The sequence below is a fragment of the Sturnira hondurensis genome, unplaced genomic scaffold (genome assembly GCF_014824575.4).
Source record: "Sturnira hondurensis isolate 20B ecotype Veracruz unplaced genomic scaffold, ASM1482457v3 Scaffold0000236, whole genome shotgun sequence".
Taxonomy (NCBI): domain Eukaryota; kingdom Metazoa; phylum Chordata; class Mammalia; order Chiroptera; family Phyllostomidae; genus Sturnira; species Sturnira hondurensis.
The window spans coordinates 93,750-111,938 of record NW_028072867.1 but is presented as its reverse complement, the minus strand read 5'-3'; positions in this window follow the sequence as shown (position 1 = coordinate 111,938).

The window sequence follows — 18,189 nt, the reverse complement described above, 5'->3', positions numbered from 1 at the left end:
ACTTGATTTATCATATTTCCTCATATATCTGTGAATACTTCCTCAGAAAGGATGCTTACATGATGCAGTTCTCAAGTGTGTTAATACATGATGACAACATCTACACAGTTCAGTGCCTGAACTGATTTGGTGGCACATGTACCTAATACATGCTTGAGAAATTCAGGACAGGTCCATGATCTTGTGGAAATGAGAACTTTCTCAGTGCTCTCCTCAGTAGGAACCACCTGTGTCATTTCCCAGACAGAGAAAAATCAACCAAATGCTCTCCTCTGTCCCTGGAACTAAGTGAGATCTCAGTACTTACTGGGCTACTGGATTGAGGATGTAGAGTCCATACATAGAATATCACCACTGCTCCTCCATGACCGATCCCAGGGAAGACCGCCCTTGCATGGGAGTCTAAGTAATAATCAGCACTGTCTGAGTTCTCACCTGTGACATCTTGGTCAGTGCAGGAATATTCATGAGGGTTGAACCTGAAAACCAAATGAAGGAGAAGATAGGGGTTCCTGTAGCAACTAACAGGTGCACCTGTGAGTCACTGAGCAGTGAGTTTGTCTCCCCAAGTGATATGGGGTCTGAGGTCAATCAGGTAGGTGGTAAAAGGGAAGATATTCATCAGCAGGGAGCATCCAAAAAGGGCAAAAGGCCAGTGTGTCCCTCTCAGAGCAGCCTATCATTCACTCACTCAGAAAGTCACACCCAGAAGTGCAATCTATGTAGGGGCCCTGCCAATGTGGAAGAAACAGATATAAAGTACCTGGTGTTCACTACCATGAAAATCTTCACTGTGTGTGTGTGTGTGTGTGTGTGTGTGTGTGTGTGTGTGTGTGTATGGTTTATAGAGCAGTAAATGTGTTGTAGGATTAGGAGCACATGTAAGGATACTGTTCCTCCTCACAGGGTATGTCACCACCAAGAAAGACAGAAAATTCAGACAGATGTTCTGTGAGGGATATGAGACAGTATCTTCAGCAGGCAGCAGAGATGGGGGATTTAGATGCCCTTTTGGCTTTCCCCATTATAGTCAAGGATCAAAGAAATGTCCACGAGCCCCTTCTCTTTTCTCTTTACAAGGACTTAAAAGGAGTATTAAGGAAGGTGTGCCTCAGTCTCTTTATACCTAGTGGGCTATTTCAAGCCATCACTGATAGCTATAGAATGGCCCCTTGTGACTAGATTGCCCTGGCCAGGAGTCTTAACCCCTGTTCAGTTTACAGTCTGGCATTACAAATATTCTCTTTGAGCCAGTAACCAAGCATCCAAAAATGCACACATGAATAATCCTGTCACCCTCCCTATGTTGTTTAGATCTAATGACTTTGATTACTTCAGATTATTAGCCAGGCTTAATCCTCAAGCTTTTACTCAAAGTGCTCAAATTGCTCTCAGAGCTTGAAAGGCTGTGCCCAATTCTCAGGCAAAGGAAACTTCTTTTTTCATCCATATGTCAAGGTACTACTGAGACATACATGACTTTATTGATTTCCTTCAGGAAGCCATTGAACAGAAAATTTATAATCATAGCACATCCAAGTTTCTTTTATGGCAACTAGCCTATAAAAATGCTAACAAAGACTGCAGGGCCATTATAGGACCCTTGCAAATTACCACCGGAGAAATCTCTGAGTTTGTCAAGGCTCGCCAAGACATTGGCACAGAGCAACACAAGGATTCTCCCTTAGCTGTTGCAATTAAGAGAGATCACAAATATTACAGTTGTGAAAAGCCCAGTAACCTGCACAAGGAATCTCTATCCACATCAAGAGAGAGGATAGGTAATGGCAAGCTTCCTCCCAAGGATTGTCTGTGCTGTGGCAAAGGCAGACATTGGGCAAAAGAATTCCTCTCTAAATTTGACAAAAATGGCCAGCCCATTCAGGGAAAATTCCCAGGGACACCCACTCCAGTTCCCCAAAACCCAATCAGAGCTTTCAGAACAGCAATCAATATCAGGAAATTCAGGGAAATGCAGTTTCCAACCTTCATGCAGCCACACACAGAAGTGCAGGGCTGGACTTGGTCACCACCAATGAACTCATCCTAAGGAACAGGATCAAGTAATTGTAGCTCCCTCTGGTGTCTGGGTACATTTATCCCCAGAAACAGTTGGTCTAATCTTAGGGAGATCCAGTATTACTACCAAAGGTATTTTTGTTCAGCCAGGGGTCATTGACTCAGACTATCAAGGGGAAATTAAAAACATGCTTAGAGCATCTGGATATCATATTATTCCTGCCCAAATGTGCATTGCCCAGCTCTCCTATGCCCCTATGTCGTCTCAGAGACTAAAAATGCAATGAGTGTTGGTAGTACAGAGAATCAATCAGTTTTTTTTTTTTTGGTACAGAATCAATTACATTAAATAAATTACTCTTACAAATAAAAATAAAAGATAAAACTTTTTCATGACCTCATAGATACAGGAGCTGACATCTACATTATCTCAGATCAGTTTTGGCCCCAAGGCCCAAATGGCCTTTAACAGACAGTGGAATGCCTGCCATGGACATTGGGGGAATTCTCAACCACACAAGTCAGTGTGTGGTCTCTTAGATGTAAAGGGCCAGAAGGGCAGGTAGGGAGAATTTGACTATACATCTTACCTATGCCCCTTAATATTTGGGGCTGCAATCTCTTCAGTCAATGAGGAATACAAATCTCTCCCCTGACTTTTCCCTAGTGGCCACTGCTCTTATAACTCCCCTGCTGCTTACTTGGCTTTCCAATATGCCTTTATGTATTTATCAGTGGTCACTTAAAGGAGAGCAACTTGAACAGACCTACCTTAAACTAAACAACAATTAGAAGCAGGTCATACTGAACCCTCTAACAGCCCTTAGAATACTCCTATTTTTGTTGTACCAAGGAAATCTGGCAAAAGAAGGCTTATTCATGATCTCGGAAAAATCATTTAATCTCTCCATCCCATGGGCCCTCCACAGTTGAGAGTCCTTCATTCAGCTTGCATTCTCAAAGATTGGCTGTTTTTATGTATTGACCTAAAAGATTGTTTTTTTATAATCCCTTTAGCAGAAAGGGATCAGGAGTATTATGCAATTTTCCTGCCAGTAATTAGTAATTCTTAGCCTTTACAGCAGTTTCAGTGGAAAGATTTACCTAAGGGAATGCTTAACAGTCCAACTATCAGCCAACATTGTGTTCATACAGCCATTCAGCCAGTAAGAGATCAATTCCATAATTCAATTATCTATCATTACATAGATGACACTCTGGTCACAGGCCCCACACAAGATATTCTAGCAAAAACTACCTCCTTTCATAAAAACTGTGTGGCCTCTGCTAGACCAGCATTGTTCTAGAAAAAAATCCAGTATTCAGGGCCTTGCAAATATTTAGGCTATATCCTTTTTAATGGGACAATTTGGCCTCAAGTCCTTCAAATTAATCTACTCAAGCATTTAACTCTTAATTGCCTCCAAAAACTCTTGGGAGCAATCAATGGTGTGTGACCCAGCTTTGGAACACCTGCCCAATAGTTAACTCATTTCTGTAATACCCTTTAAAGGGGACCCTGATCTTAACTCCGCAGAAAGTTGTCCCCTGAGGCTTCATAAGAATTAACTATAGAAAATTGACATATTCAGCTGCAGCAACTAACTAGAATTGATCCACACTGTCCTGTCCAGATTTTCTGCCTCCTGACTTTAGGTACCCCAATGGGTCTTATATGACAGCTGTCACCCCACTTAACTATTATAGAGGGGCTTTTCCTGTCTCACCAGCCACAACACACTATTACCACCTATATAACTGCATTGTGCTATCTTATCATAAAGGGGCATGAACAAACATGACAGTTGTTTGGATATGATCCTGCTTTTATTCATGTCCCCTTAACTCAGGTTTATATACAACAACTAACAGCTCAATCTTTAAAATTTCAGTGTGCCATAGCTGACTTGTAGAAGACTAAAAATTAATCTGACCTAGGACAGATTACTTCAAAACATTCTATTCCTTCAAATAAGGCTAGCATAAAAAGTCAGCCCAACATCAATAACAGGTACAAAAACTGTATTTCTTGATGGGTCCAGAAAAACTGAACAGGGTTTTATTGCCGGGCAAAAGGGAAAAACGGGAAAAAATTTGTCTCCTCAGGACATTCCTCTACTCAAAGAGCTGAGTAGAGAAATGCTACAATTATGGCCCTTCATCAATGGCCCCAGGAAACTCTGAATATAGTCTGTGACTCGGGATGTATTGCTTATACTATTCTTCATCTAGATCAGGCATTAAATTAAAACTTCTATTGACTATAATCTATTTAGCTTATTTTTAACCCTACAGCCCCTCCATGACAAGTGAGAAAACTGCCTCTTCATTACTTGCATTCATTCCCAATTGGACCTGTCTGGCCCCTTAGTGGATAATAACAACAAGGCAGATGCCTTTTAGCAGGCAATAGCTTCTCACTGGTTTTCCCATCAAAATAGCTAGGCACTCTGAAAGAAATCTAACATTCTTCACTCTCAAGCTAAGCAAATCATTAAAGAATGTTCTGACTGCCAAGCCTTCACCAAGGCACCTCCATTAATAGGAGCTAACCCTTGAGGACTAGGTTCTCAAATAATTTGGCAAACAGATGTCACTCATTACTCTCCCTTGGGAAATTCAAATATATTCATATTTCTATTGATACTCACTCTGGTGCCCTACGTGCATCTGCTTTAACAGGAGAATCTGCAAAATATACACAAGCCCATTGGCTTGAGGTCTTTAGTCATTTAGGATGGCCTCAGCAAATTAAAACTGATAATGTTCCAGGATATCTTGCTTGTTCTACTCAGGTCTTCCTTCAGCATTGGCAGATCCAGCATAGAACAGGAATGCCTTTACAATCCAACTGGTCAGGCAATTGTTGAACAGGCTCATCATACCTTTAAAAATATTCTTAAAAAGCAAAAGAGGGAGAGTTATGAGTCCTTCCCACAAAATTTGACTATGTTAGCCATATTTATATATAATTTTCTGAATCATGATGAATAACTCTATACTCCAGTTGAGACACATTTTTAGACCAAAGAATTAAAGTCAGCTTACCCTCAGGTTTTGTATAGAGATCCACTGAAAGATGGCTCATTGCAGGTCCCTGTAGGCCTCCTAAGATGGGGACATAGGGTCTACATGTGTCTCCATTTCTACAGGCCCTGTCTGGCTTCTAGCCAAAAAAGTAAAGCCTTACCATGAGTGGAATAGACATGAAGCTCCACTACCTGGAGGTGAGAACAAATCAACTAGCAGACCAGGTGGCTCAGCTGACACGTAATATCCAGAAGGAATACGGATACCCATGACATCACTCATGGGTCTGGGTCCATTAATGGAGGACAATGAGGCCTTCCCCAGTGACAGGGGCCAAGACTCAGGCACCTCCTGTGGAGGGCAACAACCCCCCAGTGCCCCATAATGTTCCCTTTAGACATGTTCCCACTACATGGGGGGGCATTAAGGCTCTTAATGCTCGAGTTGAGGAAACTCTTGCTGAAACAAGAGTAAAAGACATCCAAGACAACAGGTTTATTACCTAGCAATGCTGTCAGACAATTTGGCTAAAACTTTGCTTTTAATTGCCATTATATTTTGCCTAGGGGAGCAGGGCCTACCTACTGAAGTCAATTCCTCTTATATCTATTGGGACCACATTGATCCACCAGTATATAAGCTACATCCCTGATGGAATGTTGAGCTTCCCTTTTCCACTACTGACACTCACTAGACTGGAGGAGTGTGGATGCCCCCGGATGGCCACTAGAAGAAAACCAGCACTGGATACCAGTGCTGGAAAATACTGTTTATGTTACTGAACACTTACCAGGTTTTTTATTTCTATCCTTAACGCTTTGTGCTTTCCTTTAAAAGAGCAATTTTATACTGCAAAGAACAATGTAGTGATTACTATCAGCTCTCTGTGTGTACCCATGAGGGGTTTTGCCATACTTCCAATCCTCCTCCAGTTCCTCCTTGTACTTTAGACGCTAGCTGTAATGACTCAGTTTTCTGGTCTTTATGCTGAGGACTGAATGCCACCATTGCTTTTCTCCCTGAAAGTTATTTTGTAGTAGAGAATTGGGGAGCTAACTGGAGAATATTAGCTAAGTCTGACACAACAGTTTCAGCTCAGCCTCAACAACTATATGCTAATATGTGGTGGGAGGAGCCTGGCACTGGAGAACCTATTATCAGAATTTTTTCTCCCAACCACACTAGCCGTGGCATTATAACTCTTGGAAAATGGGCTTGTCTTTTATCACTAGGAAGCATCTTTATATACAAATTGGTTGTGACCCTAAAAATGTTCTAGGATGTTTCTACCTGATTGACATTCCAAAACAAGATTGGGTCCCAGTTTGTACCCCTTACCCCTACCTGTTTTTAGCAACCCCAGGGACAGCCCAGGCCTTTGATAATGAATCTACAAACATTTATTCTCTGCCTGTTTCTTCCAACACTATATATGCCAGCTGCCTTACCCATCTAGATATTATTCAGTTAAATCTCACTATGGTCTATATATTTAGAAGACAGACTCAAGTATGGGTTCCAGTTGACGTAACCAGAGAATAGGAAGATCCCAATGTCATAATAGTGTTTAACAATGCACTGTCCTCCTTAAGAGTCTGATGGTTCATTGATAGCTTAATTGTTTTATTTTTATTTATTTTTATTTCTCTTTAGAGGGGAAGGGAAGGAGAGAAGGAGAGAAATATCAATGCATGGTTGCCCCTCATGCGTTCCCTGCTGGGAACTGGCCTGCAAACCAGGCATGTGCCCTGAATGGGAATCAAACCGGGATCCTTTGGTTTCCAGGCCCATGCCCAATCCACTGAGCTACACCAGCCAGGGTAGCTTAATTGTATTCACTGTCTCTGCTATAGTTGTCTCAGCTACTGCTACCATGGCAACTGCTGCCTTTGTTGACTCAGTCCAAACTGCTCATACTCTTGATATTCTCTTAACCAGTGCCACTTTAGAAATGTTTAACAGCCCCAGATTGATCAATAAATCCTGGCTCACCTTTCCATGGTTAGAATCAGCCCTCAACTGGATCAGCAATCACCAGGACACACTAGTGACTCGCTAACAGCTGACCTATGACCCTGGATTCTCCAAGCTGTGCTCCTGCTCCTACTTCAGTGGAACTCCAGGCAGAACTCTTAAAGTGAAATTCAACACCACCTACCAGGGGCTTGTTGTACAAATTAAAAGGAGAAATTAATAAATTGAAGCTAGAGCTGCATTAGCAGTTACAGGACATTCAACTCTTGACCATACGAGAGGTTTTTCAAACCCTGTGTGTTAATCTCAGTAGCTAAACCTGAAAATTGGTCTGATGAGTGTGGGTCCTTAGAGCCACCAGTTGCTTACTGATTCTAATAATGCTTTGTGTACTTTGCTGCATTTGAAAATTATTTCCCCAGGGTAGTATAAGAGACCAGCAAGCTTAGTAGGTATCATTACTTTAGTAGTCCTAACTAAAAACAAGAGGGGAGGGGATAGGGAACTGGTCCATATGAAATGGGGAATGTAACTTGTTGAGGGCAAGGGTAACTAGCCAGAACATAGCTGTAAGGAAGCAAAAGGTGTTTTACTAACTAACGCAAAGAGGCTCCGGGACACGCCCAAAGAGCAGGGTGTGTTCCAGGATGTGGGTTAAGAGCAAAGGTTAGTCAGGCAGATAGCCATCTGGACAGTCACTAGGGAGGGAAATTTTGCCCCTGTGCACGAGCTCAACTGACCAATCAGGTAAAGGAGCATGAGCCAGTGCATGAGTTAACTCACCAATAATCAGTAACCCTATTGTGCCCCTGAGCCAATCACTAACCACCACATCTGCTTCTGTATCCAGCTTGCTTGCGTGCCTCCTTAAAACCCTAAGCCTGTAAGCTTTTGGCGAGACTCTCATTTGCAGCCCTTGCGGGCACCGTGTCTCTGGACACTTTGGAGAGTTCGCCCCTGTGCAGGTTAAACTTGGCCAATAAAGTAACATCTTTGGAACCCCGAAAGTTTCCGACATTTGTTCTCGCAGTTGGTGAATGCAACATAACTCTACATTGGTTTGGAAAACTAACAGGAGCAAGGCAGCACATAGGAGCTAGGCCCACAGATCGACCTGCCTGGGGGGAACCAGGCCTGCATTATATCTAGCCTCCTTTGAGGCTTGCCCGTGCTAAAGCTCCCTCACCCTGAGTTAAGACAGCAGATGTTTACTGCATATCTCTGAAGCAACTCCCTAAGGTCTATGCTAAGCCATCCCAGGGACAGAGTGTAATCAGATCAATCACTTTTATGATTCCCTTGCATTTGCAACATTCTTTTCTTTGTTTTCTGTAAGAAGTAATGACTTAAAGTAAACCTGAGTGTAATGAATGAGAACCTTTTTTGGTGTAATGCTACTAGAAAGCAATTAAAGCCTGTCCAGGCAGGGTCAGGACACTCTCTCTCACTCAGAGAGTGGTCATGCCATCCCTTTTTTTTCCACAGAACTTCTGCAATCCATGTGAATGTGTTCATTGCATCCACAACATTGTAGACACCACTGGCTGGAATTCTCATTAGTAGTTCACCATCCATATAAAGCTCTTGTAGAGTAAATGGAGGCAGTCGGATTTCTCACCAAAGTTTCTGAGTAATTAAGGGAAGCAGTTTTCCCATAACCTTAAATTGACCTTTTAAGGGGTCCTCATAGCTCTGAGACTGGGTCCAATAAATGATTACTTTAATATGAAGTAGGTCACATGTGCAAAATCATGCTATGTTATTTATTTTTGTCTTTTTGCCAGATTTGTTTGTCTCTAGTACTTAAGCAGAAAGGGGCTTCTCACCAAAGAGGCACACAGCTTGCAGTGTGTGTGACTTTCCTACCTGTGAATAAGGGCATGTCAAGCATTCCCACAGGTTTGTGCATTTTCTTCTGTCTCCTCGAATCTAGATGGACCTGAAGGGCTTCGATCAGATGCAACACGGCAATGTTTAGGTTTTAGAAACAAATGAGTGTCCTGCAGAGACACTGTCTCAATATAACTATAAACTACCTTCAAAATAAATAAATATAAACCACAAAATATATAACAATTAAAAATAAACAGCTTGCAACTAGAGTCATTGTGTTCCCACCACAAACACAAAATATAGCCAAAGATCTGAAATTATGAGGTTAATCCAAGGAAAGATGTGGAGTTGTGAGTTCTAGACAGTGTCTACACTGGATCAAGGATGAGCTGTACTTTGTTGGTAATCATACCCCCCAGTTAGAGGACAATGTGCCACCATAACACAGATTTCCATGTCCAATGACAGGTAGGCAAACATACTCAACACACACCTGAGAAATAGAAATGCTGGTTTTGATTTTACAAAGGAGGAAATCAATATTCAGGGGATGGTAAGACCTCCATGATTCCATAATACCTGGGTCTCTGAGAGGATTGGTGTTGCTCTCACTTAGGGGCAGCTGTGGGTGATCAGAAGCAATTAGCCTGAGAAGCCCATTTTGGGGTGGAAGGGAAAAGCTTCCTCTTCCCAAAGGTGGCAGAATTGTGAGAATTCACCTTGGAGATTTTGGACATCAATTCACTGATGATGACACTTATTCTCAAGAGTTCCAGGGTATTTATTTTCAGGGATAACTATTTTACCTCAGGTTTTTGTTTTTGAATTCCAGATTAAGAACAAAAGAAATGTGGAGGAGTTTCTGTGTATTTTGTATTGAATTTGTATGGGTGCTGTTTTATATGTCAATAAAAATTCCTTTTTTGTAGAAATATAATGTTTTTATTATCTTAGTGGTATACCCAGAATATTATTATTGGCTTCTAGGTAAGTATATGGGTTTTTAAAAATATTTTTATTGTTGTTCAAGTAGTTTTTTGCCTTGTACCTTACCCCAGATCAATACCCCAGCCCTCCCCACCTCCTCCTCTGCTTCCACCCTCATTGTTATTGTCCATGTGTCCCTTATAATTGTTCTTATAAACCCTTTACCCTTTTCCCCACAAATTTCCTCCCTTCTCCCCTCTGGTCACTGTCAGCCTGTTCTCAATTCCAGTGTCTTTGGTTATATTTTACTTGTTTGTTTGTTTGTTTGTTTTTGTTGATTAAGTTTCTGTTAAAGGTGAGATGATATGCTATCTGTCTTTCACTGCCTGGTTTATTTTGTTTAGCATAATGCTTTCCAGTTCCACCCATGCTGTCGAAAAGGGTAGGATTTCTTTCTTTTTTAATTTTAATTTTAATTTAATTCTTGTTCAAGTACAGTTTTCTGTCTTATATTCCCAGACCTGCCCCCACCCAGTGCCCCACCTCCTTCCAATTTCCGCCTCCCACCCTTAGTTATTGTCCATGTGTCCTTTATAATTTTTTATGTGAGCCCATCCCCTTTCCCCCTATGATTCTCTCCCCTCACCCCTCTGGACCCTGTCAGCCTGTTCCATATTTGAGTGTCATTGGTCATATTTTGCTTGCTGGTTTGTTTTGTTGTTTAGATTCCTGTTAATGGTGATATCATATAGTATTTGTCTTTCACCACCTGGCTTATTTCACTCAACGTAATGCTTTCCAGTTCCATCCATGATGTTGCAAAGGGTAGGAGTTCCTTCTTCTTTTATGCATCAAAGAATCCATTGTGTAAATGTACCATAGCTTTTTGATCCATTCATTTATTAATGGGCAGTTGGGTTGCTTCCAGCACTTGGCTGTTGTAAATTGTGCTGCTATGAATATTGGGGTGCAGAGGTTCTTTTGGATTGATGCTTCAGGGTTCTTAGGGTATAATCCAGCAATGGAATTGCCAGGTCAAAGGCAGTTCCATTTTTAGTTGATTTCTCAATGGAAATGCTCCAAGGCAGTAAAGGTTTCAAGTGTACAATTTTATGAGACATTATTGGTCTACATTTTTGTGTTTTTATTATCCAAAGTCAAATCTTTTTCTATCAATAATTATTTGTCCCTGTTTTACCCCTTTCTCTTTTTTCTTGGTAATTATTTGTCTGTCTTCGTTTATGAGGGTTTTTTCTTTCTATTTTTTCATTGTTTATGAAGAGCTTTCAAACCTATTTCTTCTGACATCTGTCGTTCTCTACTATCTCTGAGTCTGTATTTTGTGTGTTTGTTTATTTTGGTCATTATATTATACATATAAATGAATTTATGTGCTATTTTTTCTGATTAATCTATTTCACTTAGCATAATATACCCTATGTCCCTGATGCTGATATAAAAGATATGTTTTTATTCTTTTTTGTGGTCAAGGAGTATTGAATTGTGTAAATGTTTTCATACAATATTTGTGAGACAGTGAGTTACTGCAGCAACCATAGAGAAAATACTATGTAATTTGTTCAACAAATTAAATATTAAATTGCTAATCATCCAGTGTAGGGTAAATAGAGGCAGTCTGGCTTCCTCACACAGGTTTCTGAGCAACTAAGGGAAGCAGTTTCTCACAACCTTGAGAGTGGCCTGTTAATTATTGTTCTCATAGCCTTGAGACTGGTTCCAATAAACTGTTCCCGTAGCCTCATGTGGGCTTGCAGGCAGGGTATGAAGATCTGGTTCATAATTCTGTTGGCACCTGTTGGTTTGTTTGTCTCTAGTAGGTAAGGGGGTAGGGACCCCCTGCTGGGCGCTACATATAGGGAACAGGTGGCATGCAGAGACATGCAGGAGGACACACACCTTGCAGAATGCATTAATTGCCCACCCTTGAAGGAAGGCATGTCAGACATCCCAACAGCTCTGTGAACATTCTTCCATCTGCTTGAATTACTTGAACCTGTCCAGTCTTTAATGGTCACAACACACCCAGCATTTCACTTCTGGAATTATACCTGAAGAAACTACAAGCAATAGTTTGAAAACATTTATTCACCCTGATACTGATAAATCTGATTAAGATAACTCAGATCATTGGAAAAGTAGGGAGAGACTGTAGGCGAAGTTTGCTGGGAGGACTGTATGCAGTCTAGGACAGGATTGGCTGAGAAGCTAGAAGCCTCTAGACCCAGTGGAAATAAAATAAGGCCTGGCTTTCTCTGGCTGGGAGTCTTTTGGGCTGACTGGAGCTCCCTGGCTCCTGACCTGATATTCACAGGCTCGGTCTTAGTCTTTTCTTCCTCCAGATGCCTCAATGATTGTGCCACATCTGCCTGCATTTCCCATTGGATGGCATTTTCTAAGGTTAGGAACTCTTGGCACAGCCCAAAGTCAGGCTGGCCTGGCAGAAGGTGGCAGGCTTGTTCTTTGGGTGTTCTACAGGGAACAGACTCTGACACAGAAGCCTGGCATTTTCCAGAATTGCATAGTTTTTTTTTTTTTATATTATATTGTTTTTATTTTATAAACTAGCCCTATAGAAACAAGATAACCAGAAACTAACAGTATAAAGGTAGGATAACTGAGGTGTTAGAATTTAGCCTTAATTGTTAGGATTAAGTGATTAAAGCTGAGACTTAATGGGCTTCAGCAACTGCCTTTGAATAAAGACTCCTTTCCTTTATCTTCAAACCTTTGCCTCTGAAAGCTTTGCCTCTGAAGGTTGTCAGTGGGCAGCAGAACCGAAAGTGCTGTTGGTGACACCCCCATATGTATTGCAATGTAATTTACAGTCACCAAGCTTTTCAGGCAGAGGTAGAGCCCATCAGTACATGAGTGGGAAAAATAGCCTGAGGAATTCATTGTAAGTTATTTTCCTTCACTTATTTTGTTTATAATTTTAGGGTTTCCCTGAAAATGAGGTTTGTGGTAATAACAATAATATTTGGATTTTCCTTTTTTATACAGTTATGTCCAGTTTCCTACAATTTTGGTAGCAAAATATAATTGAAATAATTTTAAATTTTGTTAATTTAATGAGACTTGATTTTAGCCAAGCACATGATTTATATTGGAAAATGTTTCATGTGCACTAGAAATAAATGTGTAAATTCTAGCTTTTGGATGAAATACTCCATTCATTTCAATCAAATAAAACCGGTCTAATGTGCTAGTGAAGGCCATTATTATCTTAGTGATTTAAAAAATACTTTAAAATAAAATTATAGTTATTTAACCATTTTATACTACATTTAAATCTCAATACAACCCTCTGAGATAAGAGATCTTCAAGAAAAATGCAAGTTCTGTACCCTGTGGCAGATTCAAAATTCTAATATAATTTTTTTCTGACACATTATTCCTCAATATCTTTTAAAAGTATAGCAAAAAAATTTTAAAAGTGCAGAATATCTGGGGAGAATAGGGGCATTCTTTTCAGGAATCTCATAATGTTTTGTACAATTATCTTTGTGGATCTGAACTACAAAGATTCTGGCCTCACAAACTGGTTGGCATAGGCCATTAATGAAGAATTTGGGTGTGCAGGGCATAAGAACAAAGCCAGCAGCTTTAGTGAAAAGGACAAAAGAGTCAAAATATTAAGGTAGGCTTGGAAAGAATCCAGAGGTCTGATGGGACATCCTCACTCAAAAACTGCATGCTTTTCTTTTCAACAAAAGCTCTGTGGTGATACGAAGCCTTTTTCTAATGTCTAACAACAATCACAATTTTATTTTATCCTATTTTATTTTTATGTGTAAATTTTATTTTATTTTTTATTTTAATGGCATTTTCTTGTTGTTCATGTACAGTTGTTTCCATTTAACACCCACCACTCACCCCCACCCTGGTCAAAAAAACAAAAAACAAAAAACAAAGGAGCTACTTTGCCACTGGGCATGGATATTAGTCTGAGTGTTTTGTTGTTATTATTGTTCTGTATGTTTTCTCTCCCCTGAACACACAAAGATAACCTGAGTGGAGTTAAACAAGGATCAAACACCACACAACCACTGGCATTTGGCAGAAATTAAAATCAAAGGCAGAGAGAGGAGTGAGACAAAATCACATATTTACATTTCTGCAGGTCACAAGCATCAATATTCTAAAAGTGATGTGACCTCATTTTCCAGATATATGAAAGAAATTTATATTTGAGATATTTCTATGTGCTATTTCTAAGTGATATGCGTAAGTGCAAACAATGACAACTGCTGTAATGACTATCTACCATGAACCTCTAAATTTCCTACCATTCACTGCTGTGCCTTGTGTGTTTCATATCCCATCATTCCCTATGCCCTTTCCCTGCTTGCCTCCATCCTCAGCCCTGTGCATCTCCTCAGACTCTGAGCACAGCCATGTGGTTGAACTTTCTTCTCTGGAAGCTATTAAAGTGGCCTCCAGTCAGGTGGAGACTGATTACCAGGCTCCTTACTTAGACCTTCAGCCTCTGAGCAGCTAGGCATCCTCTAGTGTCTCAGCAGTGAAAGGGAGCTTTAGATAATTTATTCTCTCTTCCTCTCTCCTACCTCTCTCTTATCTCCATATTTTCTTCCTTCCTTATCTGGTCCAAAGCTCCTGGGACTGGAATGTTCACCATGTCAGGAAACAACTCTTCCCCCACAATTCTACAGTACAGATGCAAGGCCATTTGGTGAACTCAGAAATGTCACACAGGGCTCCCACCACCTACCCCCGCAGAACATCCTGGACCAATTTGGAAATTTCCTGGAGGATCTCTGGCTGATGTGGCTCAGTGTGTTGAGCACCAGCCTGTGAACCAAGGGGTTGCTGGTTTGATATCCAGTTAGGGCACATGTGTGGGTTGCAGGCCAGGTCCCCAGTTGGGGGCGTGTGAGAGGCAACCACCCATTGATTCACTCCCTCTCTGTCTCCCTCCCTTTCCCACTCTCTAAAAATAAACAAATAAGTTCTTACAAAAAAGAAATTTCCTCGAGGGGAAACATGCCCCTTTCTGTGTCATCCTAGGTCAAGGGGGCACCATTTGTGGACAGGGAAATTTGACTAAGGTCACCTCATTTTGCTGTAGCCAAGGCCTCTACAAAACACCCATAAACAATAGTGATAGGAAAGTTAATCGCTGCAATAATGATGACATGATTCATGGTCATGTGTTTTCTCTTTTCATAGAGAGGTATGCATTGATAACGTCAAAAGTTTGCACATCAAATTTTGACAAATCTGTCAAAAGACCTGAACAGATTTGTGGGGGTGACTGCATTGTAAGCAAAGTAAAGGGTAAACCATTGTATATACACCTGAAAGTGACAGGCTTTTTTAACAGCCATATTTAGAAAAATTAAGAAGTGCTAACATTTACTCCCTGCAGCCCCACCCCACAGAATGCCTCTGCCTTCCATCCCCTTCCACATCACCAAACCATTACCTGCCAGTGTGTAGGGGGTTAGGTGAACAAGCTGGAAAGTAGGGGACTGACTGATCAGCTGGTCTACCGGGCTACTCTGTGCACTGATCTGAGCCAACTGGTCAACCTTGGTGCCAGGGGAGCTATTTTGTAGGCAGCCAGAGAATCCCACCCCTACTTTGTGATGCCAAAAACCCTAGGTGGAAGGTGGCAGAGTCCCCAGCCCCAAGCATAGGCTGCAGACTTCAAGTTCTTTGGGAAGGAAAAGGAGGAGGAAGAAGCAAAGGAGGCAGTAGGCAAGACAGGAAGGGTGCCCATCCTACCTCACCCAAAGGTTGGCTCCCTGTCAGATTTTGGAGGAAAAAGCCTTTGATGGAGTCCAAGAGCCAGAACACAGGTGTGGGTCCTCATCCCTGTTGAACATCCCAGAGTTCTGTGGAGGGGCCCTGGAAGTCCCCTCCTTCAGAATGGAACTCAGCAAGAAAGTCTCTACCAGTTACTAAAATCCAGTCAGACAGGCGCCCGAGTCAGGTGGGCAGAGGGGTCCTGTCTCTTCACTTCTCCATTTCAAGACAGAAAATTTGGCTGATCCACCAATAAACAGAACCTAGCAGCAACCATGGTTGGCTGAGTGGTGCTCTATCCAACCACCCTATAACCGGGTAGCTTCGCACCTCTCTAGTGGGCAGGAGCCACCAAACTCTGTTCCTGCAGCCATCTGAATTGGTCAGTGCATAGATCCTGATGGGCAGAGGGGAAGCCCCACAGGGTGCTGGTCAACCTTTGCAGGCAGCCCAGGAAACAGAGAACAGCCCCTCACTCAACAGTCCCACAGGTCCTATCTCTGAGGATGAGGTGCAGGGCCCATGCCCTTGTAGAGCTGGCACAATCCCGCCGCTGCTGCTGGCCTCCTCGAAGTCTCCTGCCTGCACCAAGTGGCAGCCAGGTGACTTCAGAGAGAGGGATCTGGATCGTGGGCCAGCAAGGGGCCCTCACCACATTCGCCACCCAAATTTTTCCCAGCACGCCTGAGATCCAGCCTCCTGGCCCACTGCCACTGCAGAGCATTCACCTCTGAGATTATTCCCAGCACCCTGCAACCCCTGGCAGCAGAAGAGGGACTTGGAAAATCTGAGGCTCCCAGAGGGAAGAGGCCAAATCTGGGGACGAGCTATTATGCCAGGGATTGGAAACTGTTCCCTGAAATCTGTTGCACGGAGGCCCCAGATTCCCAGTGAGACACTCACCCTGGGCTTTCCTGGAGGACACAGAAAACATGTCATGGCTGGAGAGTGCAAGTCCTAAATGAGGCGGGTACTAATGGAAAAGTAAATATACCTTTTTATCTTTCTCTTTTACTTTTTTCTTTTTTAAATATCAAATTTACTTTGGTCACATTGGTTAATAAAACTATACAGATTTTAAAGTAAAATATAAAGCATCCTTGTAATGAACTCCTAAAAACAAAAACCCATGCAGGTTTTTCAAGTGTAAACTCAAAGAAAACATAATCTGTATACCATCTTGTGCTCACTGCACAAACTATAAGGTCTCTTTTCCTTCTTATTAACTGGGCTTTTTTCTTTGTTATCTTTGGTTTCCCCCACACCACCATAAGTCTATCATTTCTAGCACAGGCAGGAGGAGGTCTTTCCAAGGCATACTGACAAAACCCTGAGCCCTAGCTGGTGTGGCTAAGTGGTTGCCCACCTGCCCGTGATCCAAAGTGTTGCCAGTTCCATTCCCAGTCAGGGCACATCACTGAGTTGCAGACCAGGTTCCCAGTAGGGGTGCTCCAGGGAGAATCACATATTGATGTTTCTCTCTTTCTCTCCCTGTCTTCCCTTTTCTCTAAAAATAAATAAAATATTTATTAAAACCCTGAACCCATACAGGCAATAAATAAAACTTACTACATAAAAGTTTAAGAGAAATCTGTCTCTGCATATACCACAATAAAACCCAGAGATGACGAGTGGATGGATGTTGGGAATATTGGTGCCATGATACTTAAAAATCAATCAATCTGGCTCTGGCTGGGTAACTCACTTGGTTACAGCATCATTCTTATACACCAAGGTTGCAGATTTGATCCACAGTCAGGACATAAGAAACATACAAAAATGGACCAAAAAATGCCTATATAAGTGAAATGCCAAATTGATGTCTCTCTCTCTCTCTCTCTTCATTTCTCTCTTTAAAATCAATAAATTATTAAATAAAAATCTATTTTTTATTTAAATAGTCTCTTTCAAGCAAGAGACTTGTTAAAACTGCAAAAATGAAGCATATCTCCTGTGTTCTAGTCCCACTAGGCCTGTTGTGACCAACTCCCATCTGCTTCCTCCTATACCACACTGACTCTCATGGTATAAGACAGAGTGGACAGAGTTTATGAGGGCATTGTCACAATGCCTTCAGGACTAAAGCAGTGAGAATGCAGTAGGGCTGCATTTGTGAGAGGAGATCCTTGCATAACTCTTCCCCACCACTGTGCTCGGATTCCCAACCTATCATGTTACACTCTTGGATCACTTCTCTGTGTAACCTGCAGGTATGCCCCAAGTTAAAGACCAGATGGCAGGTGTGTGCCCATGTTCTCTTCCTGTATGGGCAGAGAATCCAGCAAAGGACAAGGAACAGGCAGATGTATAAGAGATTACCAGGCACTTTGATGAGAAATAATTTAGAGTCTCTGAGAACAATGGGATACCTCTGGGGTAGGGTGGGAGGCCACCCGGTTTTCCCCTACCCCATACTTTCTCCATTGTTCCCCTGTAACTGGTGGTTAAATTTTCTTATGGCAACATGAAAGTGGTGGGAAAATGAGAAGTAATGAAATTTGGTAATAACCTTGATTAAGGGTTTAATTATCCAAAATGTGTAAAGAATGTAAAAAATTTAAAACAAGAAGACAACCAATCCAGTTTTCAAAATGGACAAGGAACCTGAACAGACACTTT